A 19,757-nucleotide genomic window follows, 5' to 3' on the forward strand; every position below is an offset into this window, starting at 1 on the left:
TATTTGAGCAACATGTACACTTTTATTATAATGAAAGCCATCAATTGCAATTAATACGGACCATAAAACAGGTTCGCGTAAACAGAACAGGAGATTTATGGAGTCGATCGTCTATAATTTTAGAGATCAAAGCCTGTACAAAGGGTTCTCCGGGGCAAGTCACTGTTCCCGTCCGCACCTAGCTAGCGCCGCTACTCGCCGCCACTCGCCGCCACTCGCCGCCGGCGCCCCACAGACACAACAATCTCCTCGCCGATGACAGCACACCACTCAAACCGCAATCCATCACATCCACACTATGTGAACTTTCACAGTTCTTTGAGCTGTTGCTAAGCGCTCTTCAAAAGCCATACTACACTAAGAAAAGATTAATGAGATGCTAATTTAACAGCAACTCCGGTGTGATGTGTTTGTGGGAAGTGTGAACTCGAAGTGGTATTACAACTCAAATGGATTTAATATAAGAAAAGATATAGCTTATGAAACATAAAATAAAATTCAGAGTCGAAAATTACTCGCAACTAACCCGTGGTAAACCGTGGAAATAAACGTTTAAAGCGTACACGAACTAAATACGTTTAGTATCGGCTTTTCTGTTTCAATAGAGAAGCGTCCAAAAACAACAACGATATAGAAAAATGATTCGTTTGGATGAGGTGAGGTTATATATTGAGATCAGTACTGACGACGCTCAATATTTCTTTTACATCTCGTTTTGTTTGATGTTACATGATGTTTTAGAAATATGTTGTTACTTGACCATGGTCATTACACAATTTTACACTTCACAACTTGACCAGTTTCTATTACTGTGTATGTTTTATGAATATAATAACACTGTATGACGAAGCTAGTTTAAATTAACGTATTCTGCATGTTTTATTTTCGTAATTGGGACCCAATTTATATCTGGGATTTTTGATCTTCTTTTACTAGGAGAATGACTCGGATGTGACAATCGGTTCTGAATAAAACGTTTCCTATAGATGTTGTCAATAACTACTGCTCAATATGATACTGTAAACACATTTCCAACCTGAATATAACAAATTCATAGAAAGCGTAAAATTAACCAATAAAATATGAATCCATTAGCCGGGGCCAGATATACCGGCTGACAGTTGTTTACGTTGCTCCGAATTCGCGGGTTTTAATTCACCTTCCGTCCGAAATGCACGTCGACGTGCGTCGTGTGCCACGCGGGGTACACGTAGTACACGGCTCACACGACCACGTGGCCGACACCTGACTTCCTGCCGCGTTTGATGCCGCGCTTTACGCAACTCGGAAACAAGATGTGTTTACACAACCGCCAGTTTGATTGAGAAACTGAACCTTGGAATGTAGTTTCATTGCGTGAGCCGATCATCCCTATAATTAACGATTTATTGATCCGTAGTTTTAAAGTATTCATTGGTAAGGAAATAAATCAGCGTCTGTTTGTTATTCTCCTATTTTCTTTACAGTTTTATATTCTATTTATTTCATGATGCAAATAACTGATACAAATTCTTAAACTTACCTAAACCACACCAACTTGCTGCGAAGCTCATGACAATTCTATGAAACGCAAAAATAGAAAGCAATTATTGTTTTACACAGCTTTAGTGAGGGAGTTTATAGTGTTTTGGACTATAAACGTGGAGCGGAACGCGGGCACACCTTCACGACACCTGGCCAAACACGTAAACCTAGTTAACAGCGCGCGAGGAATTCTTTGACACACACCTCTCATGCTCACTCGGTTATTTACGTTTCTTTCGTCTCTAAATCTTTTAATCTTTATTTATGTGCTCTGTTCACTTTAGCAAGTATTCAGTGTTGTGATGAAGAAATTGTTCAATAAATTATTTTCGTTTTTCTTCACAATAATACCATTGCTACATTATGTCTGCTAATTTGATATTTAGTTCTTTGCCTTAGTTAGATGCGAGCAATATTAGAATTTGATAAGGAACAAATACTTTTGAGTTCCAAATAATAATACTGGGTTAGATTTTTTATTATAATTGGGGTCTCATTTCTTCCTTTCTTATATTTTTAAATCTATTAAATAAATCAAACAATTAAAAATTAAATCTTTATACACCAATTTTAAACTCTACGTTGAATTTGCCTTTTTAATGTGAATTAATCCGACTTTAAAGTTTACGCAGATAAAATATGATACTTAAGATCGGAAGCGGGAAGGAAAAATATTGCGAGCCATAAATTGCCCTTCTAAATGCAGCATATTAATCTACAGTGTAAACAAAGAAATTAGGCGTCACTAACTCGGCTATTCGGTTTTTATTTCAGCCGCGGTGTTGCTATATTTAGACGGGGAATGCGGGTTGAGCCACGATCAGGATTTATGCTCCGTACCTGACTGCTATTCGTGGCATTGAGCCGTCTCCTTCCCCAGCAAGTTGGTACAATGGGAAAAGATTTCGATATAGGAGTGCCTGGAAGTCTCTACTTAGAAGGTCAATAATGCTAAACATGCATTTGCTGATCTAGGTAAGAGATGCAACCAGGCATATTAAGGCGATGCGGTTTGGATAATACTTGACATGATACTCTGCCTAGCTCTCGCTCTTTGCGATAACAACATTTGCGATTCTTACATGTGAACGACATTACTACGTGGGGTTTTGACTTTGACTTTCGTATCCATAAATAAAACTGTTATTTTATTGCCACCTGTTTGGTATTTTATCACCCATCATCAATTTTACATTTCTTTAACGGTATAGAATACACCGTTTAATAACTGTCAAGTATTTCTTTTAATAAAAACCCCGGTGTTCTGTTAGTTTGGTCTCACACGACCGCAGCGCCATCTATCTCCCGCCTGTCATAGCAAATGTGGTCCTAACTCATGATACCAATAACTATTAAAATGGTCTAATATATTGTAATAAGATTATAATAGTCCGAGATTGTCTCGTATACTATAGCTGAAGATAACTAATGAAGAAGTCACAGCTTATTTTATGTTAGAAACATTAATTATGTTCCCGTAATCCTAACGGTTGTTTATAATCCTAATAGATGTTTTGTAGTCATTCTCCAAGTGTAAAATTATAACGACTTGATCTTTACCTTGGTTTAACATTCGTCTTTTGTTTTCGTTTATAAAGAGAACGTGTGAGTTGTAACTTCTTAATTCTTAACTTCATCACACCAAAATTCGTATATGTCTTGAGATAGTTGTATAAGATTTGTTTATGTACTTGTAGTTACACAAATCTAATATTAATTTTGTCGACAACGTCTCGAACGTTTTTTAGGAATATTCGTGATAACCCCTCTGTATCCAAGGTGAGTCTCGGACATGTCAGCGCGCGACAGTCCGCGAAATTGGGTGAAAAGTAATTTATACGACGATGTTGTGAGAGCAAAATTCAACACGCCGCTGCCGCCGTCCAGTTGACACGTTGAATATGAAAGTATTAATTTATAAAAAGCGCCGTGTATTTTGTGAACTGCCGAGGTGGATGTGAAATATGATTTAACGTCCATTTTATACGTGGACCACTTCCTGTTGTACGTAATTAACGCAACGTTGTAACGTTTCGCGAAAATCACGAATTATTTTATATATTCCGTGGTGATTGATACGTACTAGAGAATAATATTGTAAGGTTAAAATACAAATTTAAACATTATTCTAGTATTTTAAGTAAGTCTTATTTTTAGGGAGATTACAATACTAAGTAAAAAGGGGTCTTATTTGATATAATATCAAGAGAAATTATAGGTAAACACTACAGCACTTACGACACGTCTTAAAATATGTATGATTTTTATAACAAGAACGTTTACTAAAGAAAAACTATCCAAATCAATTAGGAGTCTAGGTAAAATTCTTATTTTTATATAATCTATGATATCCCGCAAACTGTTATAGTGGGCGTATGAAAGTCGTCAACCCCATTGTTGATATTATTTTCGTATAAATTTCCTTAGCGCTGGTACGAGTAGCGTCTCGCATTATGGCCATCAATAACGCCCACGCCGATAGATGCCCAAACATTTGGCAAACTGTCAATTCTGAACACACCTAGCGTATTTACAATTAACGACTTTAGCTTGTCATAAAAAACAAAGCCAAAGTTACGTAATTCGATTGCCATATTTTTAACTAAACTTTTATTGATAATCTATTAACCTGTTTTTTTTTCAATTACCATGAACATTTTAAGCGTAATAAATCTAGTGAAATGAAATCGTGTCGGATCCGTGTCGTTTGGTTGTAAAACAAGGTGTTGCTAACGAGAATTTTCATGGAGTCATTGTTTGTTATTTATTTAGTAAATGAAATGGAATCAACGGTAGGGAATTTAAATGTTTTGATGGTAACATAATTGACTTTAATTAATGTTCCCTCATTGTGTGTGTTAATTTAGAAACAACAATTGTACTGATAACCTTGTTTTTAAATCCACCTTTAAACGAAGAAAGTAATACAAAGCTTATCTATTAGACTCGACCCGGTATTTTTCTTTGACGTTTTTAGAAACGGTATTCAAATAAGATTTTACAAATGAAATATAAACTAAGCAACTAGAACTTTCTAAGATTATTAACTACATATCTTTATAAAGACGACTTTAATTATCCATTAATCTTTTTCATTATAATTAATTCGCTAAATGCATATTCGAGACTAGAATCCGAATTTATTCGCATTGAATATTGTAAAAAAACATTTTACGGGTCACGTAAAAATGTATAAAACAAAATTTATTCTATGGGATTTTATTAACGATACAAAAATCCAGATAATTCAAGCTAACCGCAGTTTTACGGCATTTTTATTGCGCGTACAAAAAATTGTGCTACGGATTTTCCGAGATTTCGTCTCGGATGTTCCGAGCGCTTCATAATGTATGTATTGTTAATCGGTCGCTTCCCGCGCGACAGGTGCTGACGGGACGAGAATAGCGCCAGCCCCGAGGTGTTGCCACTAAACGCTTCTCCGATACACAGATTGTTCATGATAGTGTCTTGTTATTTCTTATCTCCATCAAGATATTGGTAATTAACTGCATTAACCTACTCGCTTTTAAAAAATGCAAAGATCTCGTATCTTAGTTTTTTTATATGAACAAGGGGCGAAAGAGCAACAGGATCACCGAGGTAATCATCGACGATGGACATGTGCAAAATCAGAAGGACTGTAGATGTGTTGCGAACCTTTTAGAAGGTATGTTCGCTTCTTGCAGTAGTTTGCAAATGCCTAAGAGGGCAGACCATTCCTCAACGCTGTAAATCGAACAGTTGATTTCCAGTTATCAAGTTAGATGTGTATGATTTGGCGGTATATCGATGATTCAAATCAACAAAACCCAATCAATTTTAACACCTTGCCTTGCATATGAGTTGCATGAAGCGAACTAGCAATTGAGCCTACGTAGTTCGGACGTAGCGTCCGGCGCGGTGCGGCGGCTAAACTGCAATCGTGCGTGAATTACACCAGCGATTACAACGTTTATGAGGGAAATAGTCGGACGCACGTGTGCTAGCATATTGATTCCGAATTATAAGCAAATAGCAGGCGCACTTGGCGCCTCGCCAGCGCACTCGCCGTGCCTGCGGTGACCATGACAACGAAGCGACAGTCTTCCGTAATAAATAATCAATTTCTTTTGTAATAAGTAAAAAAAATATATATATAAAATTAGATTGTGATATTGACATTTGACATTATCCTTAAATTGTAATGGAAAAACAGATCAGGTTGTTTATAAATGTATTCCATTCTTTAATTCCTAATAAATGTTCATAAGCCATGGACACCTCATCACAACGTAAACGGCCGTGGTCCGTATGAACTATATTTCACAGGTAATGTTGTTTATGTTAGCTGTATATTATGTTGTGTTTAGCGGACACTTTCATATCGAGTGCTCCAGAACAAAAGCCAACATTACTGACACAAATAGATTTATTGATACGCTTAATTAATAATAATAATAATAATAATAATAATAAGTCATTTAATCCATTCAGAAGGCAAACATCATACACTTAATTAGACAAAATGTTCAGAGTTAACGTAACTGTATTCAATTGTTTGTTGCAGTTTACTATTTATTCCGACAGATGAATATCCATCGGGTTTTATTACGTTATAATCGATTATTGAATTCTTAAAACTGTACTATTACGAGGCTGTATCTGTTAAAATCCTTATTTTAGTAACTGGTTTATTTTATTCATATGTTACCTATTTTTACTTATTTATTGATATTATCATTCCAATATTATTGTTTATCCTAATGTCAGTCTTAACCTAAATATTAAATGTCGGTCGCAAAATGAGTACAACACGGACTCTTTCTAAACATTAGTTAATCCACTTTCATATGTTAAAGTTGACATAATTTATTATTTACAATTCATCAAGATTTACGGTTTTCTAATTATCTAGTAAATGAAATAATGATTAAAAATACAGGAGTTATCCTACTAAATTACTTCAGTTGTAGCAAAATGTATACTTCTTCATAGATGATCATCATCATCTTTTTGTCCTTATCCTATTCCTGTAGGGTCAACAGACCAAGGTTTTTCCTCCAGTCTAATCTATCTTTCGTCATCTTATAACGAAACTTCTTCTTGTCACAAGATTCGTCCCTCCTCTTTACTTATGCTAACCTTTTATTCCTTCACAGATATGTTATTGAACTTGTTTGGTGTGTCGCGGGTGGTCGATTTTACAGGCGATTAACGAGTCGCAATGTTTACACGCGGCCGGTTTGAATGGGCTTGTTGATCACAAAGTAACGGCCGATACTGTTAACTGGGTGGAACAACGCCTCTTGTATGCGTCTTTGACAGACAAGAGATTTATTCACATTGATGAATTAACGACAATAATTCACTGTGTAAAGTAGCAGTACTCAAATGCTAAGTAAAATGTAAATACGACTGTCTTTTGTTTCAGCCTTCACATTTTGTCCGCAATTTTGTCCGCGCAGAATAGAAAAACTAAATATCCCAAGTGTTGTTTCAGACTATCTCCTTTATGTGTGTCTAATTTCATCAAGACTCATTGTCATTTATTAGTTTAAATACTTGGTAAATAAGTTAGGCCCTTGTTATTTCAGTGTAAAATTGCTACCGGTTACAGACAAAACTGCAAATGTACTGTTATGTTTGTTCGACTAGACGTGCGAAAACTTATACTAATGCTACATCCAACGTTAAGGTTAAACAGACAATATAAAACGTTTTAATAAGCGTATTCATAATCCACTACTTCATTATAATGACAATAGTAATGTTACGGGAGTCTGAAGCAGCAATGGTTATCACGCATTGCGTTATTCGCACAATTACGGTAGCCGTTCGTTATGACAGGTGGATATGTGCTTTTAGCCGGACAGGGCTTTCCTGTGCGTTATTTAATATCAAATATTGTTTGCGAGGAGGAAACGGGAATGTGTTTTCATATCACGTCGCTGTCGACATGTGCTGTGTAAATCTTGACCTAGATTTCGTGTATTGTATTACCTGTCTTAATGTTTATATGTACAGCCGCATACATTATTACACATTTACAAAACTTTAGAAAATGTTATACGTATTCGATTTCAAAAATGTTTTTGCATAACACCGTCCGTATGCTTCCAAACTTGAATAGGTATTATTGTCCCGATAGCTGAAAGCGGATAGCGATGCGAGTTTCTAATGTTTTGAAAATGTTTTCATACTTATGCAGCTTATTGTACATTGTTATGATGGACGTTGATATTTCTGACTTTGCCTTTCATTACAGTAGACCATCAGGTAAATTCAGTCTTGTCGCTTTAAGGAATGTAATGTACAAATATGTTTAAAATGAATTTAATAAGTCAGAGGATCTGTAATGAATCAGCGCACGGGCATTTACTAACATTGAGTTATTTCTTTGTGGCTGGATGTGAATTATTTCGGTCGGCAGGTAGAGAATGTCGGCGTCGCGTCCCGCCGTTGAATCACCGCGTATTTCCAACTGCTGGGGCGAGGTGAGGGACTGGGGACACTCCTCGTTTTGTCGCACTTGCCGCAGGTTGGCTGCGGAGTTCTTTATGTGCAAGGTGCGTCCGCGCTGACAGATTTAGATGGCAGTGCTGTCGCGGGAGATGGATTTGCTGCTAGTGCGATGCTGCATTCCTCACGTTAACTTTGTTTTTTGTTTATTCAGTTGCGGCATCTAAAACGGAATGAGATCGTTACCACGTGGATTTTATATTAGGTACATTTAATAACACACCACAGAATACCTTTACTCGTTTACAGAGTAAATTACAGACTGTATAAAGCACTGTTCAATGCTAAATTAAAAAGTTTATGAGGAAGTTAATAAATGTAGTTTCAACGCTTCAAAAACAGTCAATGGTGATACTAGCAGGGATTTAACCATTATTTAATTGCTCTAAACTGACAGTTGTCTGTGTCCCGAAAAATGCATGAAATATTAATATTAAACAAGGATATTAAATCACAACTATTGCAACTAGATAAATAAATTATTAAAGATTCATTATAATAACATCCATCAAATATAAACATCAACACAACACGCGGTGTCGCAGCGGTGTCGCAGCGGTGACGCCGCGGTGGTGAGATGGTATTTTTAATTTTTAACAAGAAACATTGATAGATGACCCTAACATATACGTGTATGATAGATATTAAATAGTTGAATAAATCATTGTCAAAATAAACATGAAGTAGTTCGGTATAAATTAATTTGGTGATTTACGACATATTGTCGTTGATTGCAAGACATTATTAAACAAATTTCATCGGAATTGACTCCTAGAAGATTGGGAAAAATTACCCAACTACTGAAAAACAAGGAAAGATATTTTTACTTCTTTAGCTTTCAGAACATAAGCGTCATCTTTTCCCAGCGTCGGCAAATTTCAAGAAACCAAAGCTAATGGCTCCACGGCTGCATGAGCTCAAAGAATCCCTTAAGTAAAATTTATAAATATTAAAAAAAAAAACTTGTAATAGGAAGAAAACACACATTTATATATATATATATTATTAGATATATATGCATATAAAAAAAAGTAAAAAAAAACAAGGTAAAGAACTAGAAAAAAATACTACAAAGATAACAAGGTTAACATACAAATTCCAGAACATCGTCGATCAGTTTACGCTCCAAATCACAATAAAGCGAGCTCTATTTTACACTCTCTTCATACTAAGGTATTCAATGATATTGAACATGGTTTTATATTAATACAGCTTTTAATTTCAGTATTTATTTATAAATGTATCTATTTTCTTATCTAGGAAATGACACTTATAATTGGATTGAAAATATCTGATATCGCATTCCGAACTAAAGAATGTAAAACGATATTTTTAAAACTTTGTAAACATAAGTGTAAATCATAAATGTAGTAAAGTTAGCATTCGAACTAAATTATCTAACAAGTAACATACCACTTTGCTTACGAATTTAAAAATGAAATGCCTACACTCGACTCGTATTTCATAAAACTGTAGACAATGATTAATTTATTATCGTCTTTTAATTTATTAATTCGATGCGACAGCCGACAGCCGACAGGAGCACGAGCTGGTATAATAAAATACTGTTATGAGACGATTATAAAATTACGATATATTCACAAAAACATCACAATCGATGACAGGTGATGAAATATCACTATACGATATATAAATATGAATTCGAAGAATATTAATACAGACAAAACGAAAAAGCTGCAACAACGAAACACTAGTTTTTACACAGGCTTTCTTATTTTTACTTAGGTATAATATAAAGTAAAGGTCGACTTACATCAAAACGTTGCAACGTAAATAACAGTTAAAAATAATTAACACAAATCTATTTTGTATGTAGTTGATTTATTTTTGTTTTTCAATGAAAAAGAAGTAACAATGTAAACAACAGCAAAGTTCAAAGAAGCCGCATAAAACAGAGAAAAGAAATTTATATGACATACCTCATATTAATGGGGATCGCATTCCAAGAATCAAAGGAGTTAAAACTGTATAATTGACCGGTACAAAAAATGATACAACGCTTTTATGATAAAAAAATGTGTCAAGCGAATATCACTAATTATTAAACAAAGCTTGCTCTGCTAGACTGGGATCAAAGCACGTTGCGCCCCCGGTGCCCGCCATGCCCGCCGCTCACCGCACGGCCGCAAAGTATTTTTAGTATACAGGTAACAAGAATGGCCCTTTGAAATGTAACACTTCCGCTCGTAACGATCGCGGGAAGTGGTCAAAGAATGTGAGCTGAATTCTGAGCTTTTACCTATTCTCCCAAACATCGAAAGCTATATTCGGAATAAACGATAAAATAGAAATAACATCTTTAAATAGAGACTACGCAAACTTTCATATGTTATTTGCGAGTGAAAATAATCCAATCCAGTTACAATGTTATTAACATAGAGTTAAATTTCTATGCGAATTATTTGCTTAGGATGTGCGCGTTTGCGTAGATTGCTTGGCAATAGCAGAGAGTGGCCGCAAGCAGGCGTAAACAATGTGCACTATTACCTTCAGTCAATCGCGTAACCTGGGTGGGCAGACAACAGCGCTACGTTCCCCATGATGTTACCATAGCGAAAAACATACAGCAACAGTTGGCAAAATATCTTCAACCATATTATAAACTGAACAATGAATACATTTTAAAACAATTATTTACAACACATTATTGCAAGAAAATTTACATAATAATATGCAATCGATAAATTTATTACAATAACTGAAGTACTTTTTAAAAATTCGACCCAGTAACACCCGATTTATGTAACTTACAATATTAAGAATAAATCCCAGTTAACCTATGAATGTGGTCATCGTACACATAACGCCTTTATTACCGGCAGCGCTAGCGTTTAAGTGCTCGCGCGAAATACGCCGCGGTCTGCCCGCCCCCGGAAGCCGCGGCGTGAGTATAAAACAATTTATGAGGCCCGGGGCCCGGTGCCCGGCGTGTTTCGTCCATTGTAAATCTGTACCGAACACCGTCGGCGTTGCTTTCCTCGTGTCTAAAGTGGACTTACTCACCGTTAACCTGTAGAATAATTAAGTATATTTAAAGTTTAAGTTGTAATAATTAATATCTACATCTAAGTTTATTAAATGCAATTTTTTTCAAGTAGACTAGGTACTTTTTACACGAAATAATTTACCACATGATGAAAATCAAACAATTGTCCCTAACTTCAACTAACACATAAATTACACTTGCACAGTTTTCGCGAAGCTCCACGAAGTTTGTAGACATTCAATATAATCTGGAACGCGATCTATGAAATGTGTAAACCGGAAATTGGGTCAGAGTCCGCACTTATCCACCGGAAGCGAGGCCAGGGGCGGCGTATTTCCGCTCCTGCCGGCCGCATACCTCCGGATATCTTGCCGCTGATCATCCAGATTGGGACACTTTGGGATTTCGCTCTGACAGACCAATATTATTTGAATGTAGGTCGCAATTTGAATTTTGGAAGGTTTGTGGAATCTTTTTTATCGAACTTCAACGGTGTTTGGCTGAAAGACGAATAAAAATTTACCTAAGTCTAGTAAAAAGTTGATTTACAAAAATCTACGACTGAATACTGTCGAATCATTCGATGAGGTTATGACTTTCGTTTTTTGCGAACAGTCGCAGTACCAAAATATTTCTTTTATTTTTCCAGTTCAAGGCTGTACACGTCGATATACCTTCCACGTGTAACTGATGTAAAAAAAGAATTAACGTCACTAAATACTTTCTGCCTACACACAACATGTCCTACTCTATTTTCTGTTTGCCGTTTAATCTATGAGTGACGTCACACCCGCGCGTCGCCTGATCGCTGCCTGGATTCCAACCTTGAAACAACTAGAACCATCGTACAAGGTCAAATACCTGTATAAGTAACAATATGTAATTTAATAAATAAGGCTGTCTTCGAAAATGTCGGCAACTGCCAGAAGACGGCGAGCAGGATTTTTTTCTCCTGATCTAGACAAAGGGATGTCCATACAAAGGCTTTTTTAATCATATTAAGGCAGTAGCAAAGCGTTTAATATGTAATAATGAAATACTAATGCATGAATGTCAAGCGGTACAACGAGGATATGTCCGATAAATTAAATGAGATGCAATGAAGCGTTCCGAAATCATACGCATTATCGTAATTTAGTGAAGTACACACAACCGCTGCGCAGAAAACATTTTCTTTGATGATATAACAATAAATTGGTGTAAGCTTAAGAGCCTAGCGCTAAATAGACCGTTTGATCACGAACAAAAGCGGCCACCGCCATGATTAAAATAGACAAGGAACAAAGAAAAGAAATCGGCGCGGAAACAATAGCGTCCGCAGGCGCCCGCTGCCGCCCAATCTGTCACGGCGCCTGTCACCTGTCACGGCGCGGCGGCTGTCAACTGTCACTGTCAGTGTCAACTGTCAGGTGGAGCCGCCGCGCGCGATCGCAGCGACACCTAGCGTCGCCCGCGGCTAGCTCCCACCTGTGGGAGATTGCAATCACGAGTTCTACAAGGCCTCTTTGTGTTGAGAGAGATTTGTTTTTAACGACTACACAGCGAACAAAACGGAAGAAAACTAAAACAGGAAATGCACAATTTAACTTTTTCTTCGAAAATGAGTCCAACAATATTCTATGATGTTTTCCTTAGTAATATTACTCGTTTTTTGGAATATTTCATATTACATTTTCATATTAAATGACCTAATATACTGGATTTACGTAAGACGACGGGTATTCTTTGTAAATGACTATGGAAATGAAAATATGATTTATATTTCCTTTGCCTAATTTTCTATATGTAGGTGTCATAAAATAGATTACGAACGATAACGTGTAGAGCTCACTTATTAGCGGAGACTCACGTCGCCGCTTAGTGCCGTCGCACACTGCCGACATCAACACCAACACTAATGAAATCACGCGTAATGTTTTAACATTTTAAAAATTCACATCTTTAACAAACAACACAAAAACCATATAAATTTACTGTGCCTTAACTTTTTTATTAAGGAACAAAAGTTTACTTTAGGCTTAGTTTTGTATATAAATGTGCTGTCACTTTCTTTAAATAAAGTCCACAAAACCAAGACACAACATAGACAACAGTACGGTGTGTCTCCACCTTTAATTTTAACACGTTCCATCATTTGTTCACATTTTACGAGAGATCAAAACGGCAATTATAATACATTCATCCTAATTTTTAATTTTCATATAATAAACGGAACATTTACTGACGCAAGCGGCGCTCTATTTCAGGTCGCTAATACACCTTGGCGGGTTAGTGCCAAACATTTTTGGCACTAGCGAGCTTTTTTACGTTTTCTCCCAATTCAAAATAAGCAATAACTCTCAGGTAATCTGTCTGCGGGCGGTGAGGGGGGAGGGGGGAGAGGGGTCGCTGCCGTCGCTATGTGTAATTTATTCGCGTTGTAATGAACCGTGTTCGCTGCAGCAATGTTTGTGAAATAGCGAGCGTAAATCGAATATCACGAAAACAGTGTATTTATTATAAATTTTTAATAAACCATTTTGCCATTACAAAATTTTTTATAAGTCACTTTTCTATAAGAGATTTCTGAGTTAAAATACTTCAAATATCAATAACTATCTATAAAACCTAAGCAGGAACCTAAGATACTTGTACATTTATACAAGTCATAACGGCTGAATACTGAAACAACATTGAAACGTGTGACAGTGTCTCTCTTAAACAATACGTCTTTTGTCGACTAACAAATACGAAATGTTATGATTCGTTTCAATAATCTGTCAAAGTTGGGCATAACCAGCTATAATTGTTGTTCGATAACTTACAATTGGTAAGATTTGTCAAATAATTACAACAGATTTTCTCTTATCGCTGGTTATTTCTATGGAATTCCCTGAGATGTTATATTATTTGTAACTAGTTTTAGCACGCGACTCCATCTGCGTGGAATTAAAAAAACAAAACGAAGTAGCCTATATGTTCTTCCAGACTATCCTCTACATCTATGACAAATTTCATAGAGGCTCGTTCAGCCGTTTAGGCTACAAACTCTAACAAACATCCATCTAAACTTTCAAATTTATAATCTTAGTAAGATAACTATTTGGATATTCCGTTGTTAAATTACAATCAGAGTGAACGACAGTTAATGCGCAGTTAAGCTAGATTTTGCGTATAACTACAATGGGAGCGTATCTTGCCCACGTGCGCCGTAAACGTTCAAATTACGATCGCGGCGCGGCAATATCTCCCGCTGCCGACCCCATCTACGCACCGATACATGCTATCAGCTACCACACGGGGGCGGACTTTATGTGTCTAGTTTTATTAGATTTAAAAAACTGTGCCTTTTTTATCCTTTCTGAACCTCCTTCGCGCTTCAAGGAAAAGATTAACTAAAACTACAAAAATGTTTAGAATATGTGAGACCGATTTTTATTTAATATTTAAAAGCCCAGTTTTAAAGTAAATACATTGGGTCATAACAGTCGGATCTAAAAATCCATTTACCTACTAAAGATTGAGCAAATAGTTACGTATTGAAACAGAGGCAATTTTAAATTACGGAATTTTATTGGTTTATCATATAATCTTTTTTATTTGTATTTTTTAACTAAGTCCACGCCTTAACGCCGACGCGGGCGTGAAGCAGAAGGCCTCAGGGGCGTCATATTTTTTATCCGGGTCCCCGCTCCCGGTAAATTGCTATCCGATAGCCAGGTTCAGTTGCAGGAGGGAAGCAATTAGAAATCAACACGAAATAACTGCTAAAATACAATTTCAAAACATATAAAGACAAGGAATCTAACCGCCTTTAAAACTTCAATACACAACAAATATGCATGCATTTATTTATTTAAATATTCCTCTCTACATGCATCGGCGAGTATTGCAACTTAACTCCACTACATATTGTTGATTTCAACATGTCCTGGACAATCGTGACGACAGAAGTCCAGTTCTCCGTAAACCTTTCTTGCGCTGGGCTCGCGTGCTGACGTTCTCACGTGCCAAGTCTAAATGCGTGAGGTGGTGCAGTGTCTCGCACAGCACACCTTGCTTCAGAGCTTGTCGCGCCTGTCACCTGTCACCTGTCACGGGACTCGGCTCGTGTTCGTTTGTTTTGGCAAACGTGGCGCCCTCACTTCTTACCGGTCAGTGTAGTGATGGTCGTTCATTTTCCGCTATCGATTTTTTTTTATCGATAAAGTAATAAGTAGGTATAGTAAGTTATGGGAAGAATTATAACAAAGCTTAAAATTTGGAAATGATTTAAAATGCATTAAAACGGTGTGAAGAGAAATATGGTTTAGTTAATAAAGAAAATTATAGCAAATCTTTGTTCGAAAGTCATCCATTTACCCATGATTATAGTCAAACTTTACTTTTATAATATTACCACAATACCAATGCGTCAACCAAACTTAAAATGTAACTTATCGATATCCATGTTAGTGTGTGGGCTACACTAGTTGCTAATGAGCGGCGGCATCGCGCCAGGTGAGCCGTCCGCACCTCGTTACCGCGCACCGGATGTCCGCCGCGCGCTCAAACACCGTGTAATCTGTTGCTCGCACACATTACATTATGCTACACGGAAAAAAATAAATGCGACGTTGGCTCGCCCCTGTCATTAGGAAGAGACGAAATCTTCGAATTAAAAAAATCAAAGGTACTAAAAATTTACTTGGTTCTGTTTTCGATTTGATTTTTTGTAAAAGAGGTAAAAGCATTTAGTAATCTTAACATCAGAGGATTTTCAAATGCATCAACAGCTTTTAAGAAAATTAGCAGGCAAAGAAATTTCAATAATAAAGAATACAACAGAACGATTGATAACTGCAAATCATTCTCTTTGTCGACAATAGTAGCGACATAATTGATTGTCTACTTTGGATGCACAGGTACGCTCCGCCTCCACGCCAGGTGAGCGCGATTGGCCGCGCGGCGAAAGGCTCAGGTGGGCTTGCGTCCGCCAATCGCCGCCACTTGCCGCTACTCGCCGCCACTCGCCGCCCCACAGGCACTCAGGTGAGACCTTCTTGCGATAGGTTCGTCACAGGTGAGTTCTCAGAACTGAAGAGTTAGATAAACGCCCCAACGCCAATAGATTGATAAGATAACTGCTTCGACTACATTCAAATACCTACTTCTATTATTCTTTACTCATTTTATTTATTTGTTTTAACTTTCGTACAATCTTTAGGTACAGGTAGACTCTACTTAGTAGATATTATACGCAAGAATTGTACAGTCAATTAACTAGATACAGTAATGAACGTAACACAAAAACCTCAGGTATTCAGTAATTTTCGTGTTAAGAATGTACGCAGTTCGCCAAATAGCTGCTCATTATATTTTAGTTAAAAGATTTATGTAATTGTCCAACCTGCGTAGCTGCCAACTGAGCCAATTGGTGTAGTGAGGCGCACTGAGGCGTCGCGTTAAAAAATAGCTCAGTGAAACGCGACGATGTGACAGATAAGCGAACCATATTGAAGTGAAATCCAGAAGTGGCACACATTTTCTTTTGTATTTTAGCATACGCCGACTTGGCTACCACACACCTGTTAGCGTACTAATGATCTTTTAATTTTAAATAGTTTAAAATTTTTAAACTCTCTAAAGCTACATCTATAAATATTAAAACAATTTCCTTATATATTTAAATCAAATACTCTTAATAGTAATTGCTTTGATTAAACCAGCGATTTTATCCATAAACTACACAAAAAAGAATTATTCTTAAGAAACTGACCTATCCCATTTCTCTTTGTAATCTGTAGACGATAAATTGCGTGCGAATTTTTTATCACATAAAGCTGATTAAAAAGCGTCGGGGAAATGTTTATGTATTTCTCTGACATTGCAAATGCGAGAATCTTGAAGGTCATAGAGTGTGTGATGACAGGTTGATGTCAGTTGTACGTCCAGGTACGAGTAAGATTTTCTGGTAACATAAACTACACTAATAATGCCAAAGAATCTTTTCTTATGATTTATGACTACTGTGTAAACGTTTGTAGACAAAATAGTTCTTCAGAAAGACTTTCGCCAACTTTAAATTCGAAAAATCAAATCACGATTGCATCTATAGTTTCCAATACATACTTATGTTTGTGGCACAGGATGCACCTGTCTAATCATTAGCCCCGCTAACGTCCGTCCTCAGAAGTCGGCACATCACAGACTCTTCACGGACCACTGCTGCTAACAAAATAATTAAGACCAACTTCTCATAGCTATACGCATTACGCGAACTATCCTCTTACGTCATACTCGTGCGTGACATTCACAGTCTACAAAAGTACAAACAACTAACATAATCAATTGCCTTATATGCAAAGCAATATTATACTGGTAGTTTTGAACGTTCATTTTAAAGACTTCCGAGTATACAAGATTTAAAAACAATACCAGCTTCCTTAGCGTTTTAATGTACCTTAAATGGCCAATAGATAGACATCAGTACAAATGCTATGATTTGGTTCTACTAAGTTTTGCTGCTCTGTGGTAGAGCGGGTAGAGGAGCACGTTGGGGCACGGGCAGTAAATCTCCAGATATTTAGATCCGGTGAGCATCTTCGCGGAATCATTAAACTCGCTCTCGATATTATATTATTTTACTTTGGCAGTGATTCCTGCCCCGGCTCCGGCGGCCCTCGTATATCACCCTGAGTCGACTTCAAATTTTTATTTCCTCAATAAACATGTTAGTTTTGTCTTTGATTGTCAGATGTCTACTCAGAATGAAAAAAATACTAGAAAAAAACATTGAAAAGTGTAAGAGAAGTGTTGTGGCGGGCCGTAAAGTCGCGCTCTCCTCAGATTTACAATGTTTATCTTGTAATTATCGTTACGATAACCTCTATAATTTAGGAGTGTAGTAAATTATGAAACATTAATTTACTTTTTTACGTTTGTTTTGTGAAGTATTTTCTTTTTTGCATTCGCGTTGTTTCTAACGATTGCATAATATTTTTAAATCCTTGAGACAGAATTGTTCCGATGGACGCCACTTATAGTTGAATAGAGCCAACCATCGTCAAGGGGGTGACGAGAGAATATATTATTCGACGTGTTTAATTTGTAATGTTTTCAATCGTTATATTTTTTCGTACGATACCTCATTGTTTTTTGTCATTTACACAGACACAAAGGTCAATTTTTCTGGGAACGCATTCCTACGTCTTCCAGAGACAGTTGCGTGCCGTAACCCGTCATCAATTAAAACGAACTTTATAACATGTGGACAACTATGCCGGCTTGTTACAGGATAGATATTGTTTTATTGCTCTCCATCTTCAAAATATTTAATGGCCACTCGGCAGTAAAACGGTTAGAATGTCTTTGAACTAATATTTTATTGATAGTGGGTAGTGGGGAGCATCCGCCGGCCGGCAGCTATCGCGCCTGTTATCAACATAAAACTAAAACGCAGTTGATGTCGCGCCTCTCACAACACGTGTCGTGACGTCACGTTAGACCTGACCATAGTACATGCGATCTGCAATTTAACGTAGATTATCGCATTTTATTCATCCTAGGTCATTTTAGGCTCAAGTAAATGGTGTTGCATATTTAAAGCAAACAGCAATTTTAGAATTATTTAATTAAAAAAATGACAATGTCATTACGCCAAGCTATCTTTATTTTCAAACTTTAACACATAGCCCCTGTGGCCTAATGGATAAGGCATCGGCCTCCTAAGCCGGGGATTGTGGGTTCGAGTCCCATCAGGGGTAATACACTTTTTTTTACATTTGTTGTTTGTCTTTTTAAAAGTATTTTAATAATAACAAAAAATAAGATAAACAGCTTATAACAATTGTATCACGGCGGTGGTACTTCAAACGAGTGCCTCTCACAGAGATTCCCTAAGGAGTCTTATATCTCCCAGCGTCTTAGAATAATTCGTCATAGATTAATGAAACATGTAGACAAATCAATATTTTTTGACAGGGTCTCAATTTTCTGGAAGTTATCAAAAAACTCATAAGGGTCATATTGTTTCACTTATTACGTTTATGTTATGAACTTAGTAACACATATTTTTTAGTCTAATAAGAATTATGTTAAATAAATAACACATAATATTTATTTCGTATAAAGAATCAACGATTAAGACATTTTCAAAACTCTCTGTACTGATATATTGTTTACTCTGTGGCAGGAGGGTGCGCAAAAACCTTACGTTTAATGTTGTACCGATTGAGTTTTTATTTACGTATCGACCGCAATTGGCGGCATTTGTATGTTAATGAAGCACGAGCACCTCCGGGGGGATTGTTTATAGCACCGCTTCGAGTCTCCCGTCCCTAATCACTCAGGAGATGTTCTCTTTACGCATCGATACGCGAGTTAATCTATTTTTTTTCTACTTTGAGGTTTTTATTAAAGGAAATAATCTAAAGTTGTTATCCAATGATGGCTTATTATCGTACTTTAATGTTCGATTGTGGTAGACAGCAATACTATAAATGTTTACCCGGATTTATTAGAAAAAATAGATTTGTTTTAAATTGAAGTTAGAGAAAAATGTATTAATTTGAAATAAAATCTTATCGAAATTACGGATAGGTTATGTTTCATTTAAGCCCGCACACACACGCTACACACGACCAGTTTTATCTGAATAGACGGATCGTTCAGATAAATCTAACGTGTGTAGCAGGCTTTAGGAGACACTGCCTTGTTGACTGAGATAGTAGAATGTATATGTCTGTACGGTAAGAACGTTTGTCATCGT

General features: G+C 36.6%; 1 non-coding gene across 1 annotated transcript; it reads left to right on the top strand.

Moving 5' to 3' along the window:
- Nucleotides 1-18,680: 18,680 nt before the first annotated feature.
- Nucleotides 18,681-18,753, top strand: Trnar-ccu. The gene has a single exon. It is a non-coding gene; the product is annotated as a tRNA-Arg (tRNA).
- The last annotated feature ends 1,004 nt before the right edge of the window (nucleotides 18,754-19,757 follow it).

Source organism: Papilio polytes, unplaced genomic scaffold (assembly GCF_000836215.1).
Source record: "Papilio polytes unplaced genomic scaffold, Ppol_1.0 DF823731.1, whole genome shotgun sequence".
In the NCBI taxonomy this organism is placed as follows: Eukaryota; Metazoa; Arthropoda; class Insecta; order Lepidoptera; family Papilionidae; genus Papilio; species Papilio polytes.